This window comes from Anas acuta, chromosome 6, assembly GCF_963932015.1.
Source record: "Anas acuta chromosome 6, bAnaAcu1.1, whole genome shotgun sequence".
Taxonomy (NCBI): domain Eukaryota; kingdom Metazoa; phylum Chordata; class Aves; order Anseriformes; family Anatidae; genus Anas; species Anas acuta.
This window is the reverse complement of record NC_088984.1, coordinates 10807-16216: the sequence shown is the minus strand read 5'-3', so window position 1 is coordinate 16216 and position 5410 is coordinate 10807. Positions and strand designations below refer to the sequence as shown.

The 5410-nt window shown below is 47.2% G+C and overlaps 1 long non-coding RNA gene across 2 annotated transcripts; it reads left to right on the top strand.

Moving 5' to 3' along the window:
• Positions 1 to 654: 654 nt before the first annotated feature.
• On the top strand, positions 655 to 2873 carry LOC137858709 (uncharacterized). 2 transcript variants are annotated; one of them, XR_011097938.1, is made up of 3 exons: positions 655 to 880; positions 991 to 1128; positions 1564 to 1949. It is a non-coding gene; the product is annotated as an uncharacterized lncRNA (long non-coding RNA). The 2 variants fall into 2 exon arrangements; XR_011097937.1 differs by lacking the exon at positions 655 to 880 and adding an exon at positions 2573 to 2873 and having other exon boundaries at positions 887 to 1128; positions 1564 to 1655.
• The last annotated feature ends 2537 nt before the right edge of the window (positions 2874 to 5410 follow it).

The following is a 5410-nucleotide window of genomic DNA, read 5'->3' as shown; positions in this document are numbered from 1 at the left end:
AGCAGCTGTTTGTATAGTGCTTGAACGGTGTGCTTGAGGAGGTCTGTTGAATCTTGAAAGCTTACAGATACGGGGTTTTGAAACTTTTATTTTTTATTACTATTCTGTCCCCAGTAGAGTGTAAACCTTTGGAGGAACCTTTCACGGAAAGAGCTCCTTCTGGAACTGTTCATCAGTTGGTAGGCAACTCGGTGACTGTCTTGATGTACTTCTGAGGTGCTGAGGTATTGGGGCTTCTGTTTTGAAATGATAATATTGTAAATGGGGTCCCTTTGTGTTGTTGAGCGATGGGTGCTAATGCTGGCAGGTGAATGACTATCTTGTGACTGTTTTCATTTGTTGAAGGTGAAACACAGTGTACAACACGGGACTTGACCGGAGCTGCTTTTGGCAAGGTGAGCGATGAACAGATGTAGCAGGTACTTTAGGGGTGCAGTTGTCACTGCAGTTAGTTAACTGCACAAAATACAGTAAAAATCCTGTTTATATTTCAGGGGTATTGTAGCTGGCCTAAGAGAGCAGATGGAAGCATATGCCTCGAGGGGAGGTGAGGGGGCAGATGTAAGGGAGCAGATGAGAGTAACTGTCCCAGCTGTGCTGTGGCTTTGGATGTTGCTTCAGCCTGTGCTTTTCTTTTTGTTTCACAGGTGTGTCGCACAGGCTCAGAGGGGCCAAGCTGCACTCTGAAGAGCAGCACGAGAAGGGCGGGCTGGTTGTGAGCTGGATTGGAGCAGAACAGCCAAGTAGCACGAGGTGAGTGCGAAGGGTATCCATCTTGCTTTGCAGGTGCCATGGCAGGCTCTCCACAGAAGCGGTTGAGGATTTGAGAAGAGGTTGCAGCTCATCAAGGAGCGACACGTGCAGGGATGGCTTAAAAATGGTATGGCTGCTTTCTCTTCTGTTTATCAGGTGTCCCAGGCAACGTGGGCTGTGATGTTAGTTCCTGAGAACTGGAACAAAGCAGGTGCTGATAATGGTCTTCTTTGGTAGGCAAAGAGCTGCCCGAAGCCCCGTCCTGTGTAACGTGAGCATGCCTCTCTGAGTATGAAGCTTGCTTTCCAGTAGTTCCCAAAACTGTGTTGAAGCTGAAATGCTGCGTCTGTTTTTTTGTGTTGGGGTTGCACCTTGGTGAGTGCAGGGATGGGTTTTAAGTGGGTGCAGTGGAGGGCCTGGCCCCAGTGTTCTGTAGTGTGTTTTGACCCACCAGCATAGCCTTTTGATTCTCAGATATCCTACTGAAGTGATTTTTTCCTGTGAGTGGAATGAAATTGAATTATTTTTTGGCGTGTAATCAGTTCTGCTCCTAGATTGTTCTTTCTGTGTAAATGAAAGATCGAGGTAATTCCAGATGGAAAAAGAAATCGGTTGCTTACTTGGATGTATTGTCCTTTCAATATTCAAAGCTGCAGCAAAAGCATGGGGATTTTTGTTTCTAGAAACACCCCAGTTCTCCTGTCTGCACTCTGCATGCTGTTGAGCTAAGCCTTATAAAGAAGTAAATAAACCACAGCTGCTGCTCCTCCTCTTTCTACTTTCATGTGCTTTCCCCCTGCACTTTCCCAGGTGATTGGCTTCAGGGTCCAGGTGGGACCTAGTGGTAACTGAGTTGCAGGTATGCCATCAGAGAGCTCCTTCTGCCTGGGCCGCACTTTTGGGTAAGCGTTTGGTTTTATTTCAGTTGTTTGGAGGGTTCTTTAGGTGGGTCAGAGTCTATGGACTGATGCGTTTCCTAGTAGAAACGGGTACGCATGTCTTTTTGAGGTGGCAACTGGTGGGATCTGTCATTGTAAAGCAATCTATTAGTAGGTGCTTGTATTGCACGTAGCTCTTCCTCAGGTGAGTAGTTGTTATGGCATTTTTACGGATAGTATGGTGATGTTACTTTGTGTGTTTGCTTTGTGGTTCTGGGTCCCTTCTGATTTTTGCAGAATTACGGGGCTTTCTGTGATTCTTTGCCTGTATGTCAAATATTATCATAGTCAAAACCTTGCTGTTAAAGTGATGGAGCAGGGTTTAGGAGAAGTGTATCATGGAAGCTCCCTGTGTGAGCATGTGTCTGAAAATGGCAGCAGTGGGCACGTAAGGGGTAGTCTGTTTCAAGTTTAGGGACAGCTTGTTATATTTGTGGTGCTTTTGCCTGTGTGTTTTCTGTCTGTCGAGTGGTAGACCTTGCAGCCTTTTAGACTTTGTCCTTGAATTTACATAGTAGAAGTACGTTTATGAGGGGTTGCGAGGTACATTGTTTTTGGGAAACCGTGGGGTATGGTTCCTTGACCACATAAGTGCAGCAGTGCCTAGAGAGTGAGCAGGCTCACCTTCTTCTTCTCTGCAGAATAAGTCCGCCCGGGCCCCTTTCGGCGCGGCGCTGCCCAGGCCCATTTCTCAGGTAAATGTAGTGAGCAGATGAGGTAAAGAAGCTGGGAACAGAGAGGTATTGCACAGTAGCATGTTGCATCAGTAGTAGTAAGCGTTGTGGAGGAGGTGGGTGTCAGGGCTGGCATGCTTGTGAGTTCTGGTTCTCTGTTTTTGCAAGTGATGATGAACCTGTTTGACGTAATTCCATTTGAAAAAGTTCCAGTTACTGGCCTGGTCGTGTCGTCCTTTCAATGTTAAAAGCTGCAGCAAAAGCATGGGGATTGTTGCTTCTAGAAACAACACAGGTCACCTGTCTGCTCTCTGCATGGTTTTCAGGTAAAGCAGATCTTAAAATAAAATAAAATAATAATAAAAAAATAAAAAACAGCTGCTGCTGCTGCTCCTTTCTTTCTACTTCCTTGTGCTTTGCCCCTCCCCTTTTCCAGGTGATTGGGTTTGGGTGCTGGGCGGGGCCGAATGGTATATGAGCCCCAGGCATGCTATCAGAGAGCTCCTTCTGCCTGGGCTGCTCCTTGGTGTAAGCGCTTTGTTTTTCCTTCAGTCAGTTGCAGGGTTCTCTAGGCAGACTGGAGTTTATAGATTTCTAGAATTTTTAAGTGCTTGGAATTCGCTTAATAGAGGGATGTTTAGTAGAGGTTTGTGGCTTATTGTTTTCTAGGATGGTGGGGTACTCCGCTGTTTTTGAGCTGCACTTTAATCTCTAGATGTATAAACCCACTCGTTTTATTCTGCAGAGGACTAAAACCAGCTTGATTACCGGCTACATGTGGCTTGAGAGCGTAGATGCTGCATTACCAAGAGCCTGAGCAGGGTTGTATCAGAGTCACCTTTTTTATCTGCAAGGGGTAAGTCTGTGATTACCCCTGCCGGGGCTGCTGTGTGCGCATGTCTTTTTGTCATTTGTGGAGCTCGGTTGTTTCTTTTTTTTGTGTGTGTATGTGTATGTTCTAACTTCTTGGTTTTTTTGAGGGGTGAATAGTGTGTGTGCTGAGCGTGGTTGCCAGGTGGATGTGGGGAGCTTCTCAGGACTGGTAGGTTTAGTTTCTAGGAGTGTGCAGCATCCTTCCTGTGCGATGCGACTGATTGTTGGGTAGGAACATTCCAGCTCATATGTCTTAAGCAATGTAGCTTGTGTAGTGTGTGTTGTGTGGCCTGCGCAGAGTTTGCTGTGGTGCTGTGAGTGAAGAATCTCAGAGCTGGTGAGCAGCTGAAGTACCGGAGCTGGGAAGAGAGAGGTCTTGCAGCAGGTACGCTGTGGCTGTGAGGTGCCTCAGAGTGTGCGTTTCCCTTGTCTCTGCCGGTGCTTGGTTCAGTTGTGGAGAGGGAAGGGAAATCATCATGTCACGAAGCTCTGAGGGAAGGTGAGTGGTGTCAGCCTGGTCATCCCTTATCTGAAGCGAAGGGAAGACGCTCAGGTGTTTCCCTCAGAGGGTCCGGGGTGAGACTGTTTGGGATAGAGGAGCAGTGTAGCAGGTGGGTGCTTGCAAGCACAGTGGTTATTTTGTCCTTTTATGTTCCCAGGTGGCGTGGGTGATGCTGGCCGCTCCTTTCAAGCTTGGACCTAATTTGCAGGTCCAGAGGCAAGTGGCCTGCTGTTTTGAAAGGATAAAAGTAAAGCTGGGGTCGCTTATGTTTTTGAGGGTTGGGTGCTACTGCTGGCAGCTGAATGTTTATCTTCTTCCTGCCTTTCTCCTTTGTTCAGGCTGCAATGCAGTGTGCAGTGCAGGATGTGTCAACCAGCTGCCTCTGCAGTGACTCTGGTGCGTGATGAGCAGAGGTAACTGTTGTTTTTCGGGCGCGATTGTCACTGCAGTTATTTTCCTACATCCAGTAGAGTAAAATTCCAGTTTGCCTTTTAGAGGTGCTGTAAGTGGGTGAAGAGAACAGATGGAAGCATGTGCCACGTGGGGCAGGCAAGCGGCTGAGGTACAGGAGGGGATGAGAGTATGTGATTTTTTTCCCGGGGGTGGAATGGAATTGATTTTGTTGGTGTATAATCTGTTCTGCTCCTAGATTTTTCTTTCAATGCAAATAAAAGTTTGTGCTAATTCCATTTGAAGAAGTTCCAGTTACTTGCTGGGTCGTGTTGTCCTTTCAATGTTAAAAGCTGCAGCAAAAGCATGGGGATTATTGCTTCTAGAAACACCCCAATTTTCTTGTCTGCATTCTGCATGCTGTTGAGCAAAAGCAGATTTGAAAAAAAAAAAAAAAAAAAGAAACAGGAAACACACAAAAAACAATAAGAAAAAAAAAACCACCATTGGGTCACTTCTGAACGCAATGATCATTTAATCCCTTTGTTTTCCCAGGTGGTGTGGATGATACTGGCTGCACTGTTGGACCTTGGACTCGGAGAGGAAGAGGTGAGCAGAACCGTATGTTGCATCAGCAGTAGTCAGCATTGTGGAGAAGGTGAGCAATGGGGCTGGCGTTCTAGTGAATGCTGGTACTCTGTTTTTGCAGCTGATGATGAGCCTGGCAATTTACCAAGATGACAATCGGTGCCTGTGCATTTCTTGAGGCGGAGGGACTTTACCATGCAGCAACCTGAGAGCTAAGTTGGAGGGCACCTGGTATTTGCATATCTGGGGTGGCTAATGGGAGCTGGGAGCCAGAGCAGCATGGAGCGTGCTGGCTGAATAGACTTGGTGCCACTGTGAGGGTGGTTCAGGGTGCTTGTGGCTGGGTCACCAGGCTAATAGAAGAGGCAGGATTATTTTGTAGTGTGAGTGCGTGCGCCAGGCAGGACAGTTTCCTTCTGTTGGTCTGTCCTGTAGTGTTGCTTCTGCAGTGCCTGTTCTGTGTTTCTTGGGTCTTGATATCGTCATGACTTTTGACTCTGGACTGACCAGACAGGCGACTTGGTAGCTGTGCTGAAGGGCCTCAATGCTTGTTTTGTCATCATGGCTCTGATCCGAGAACTTCTTGTCTTGCAGTCGCTGCTTGAAGTGCAGATCTGTTTCAGGTCTTGTGCATCGTATTCGGTTTGAGATCACATCTGTTTCCATCCTCACTCTTGCAGAAGTCGTCTGGG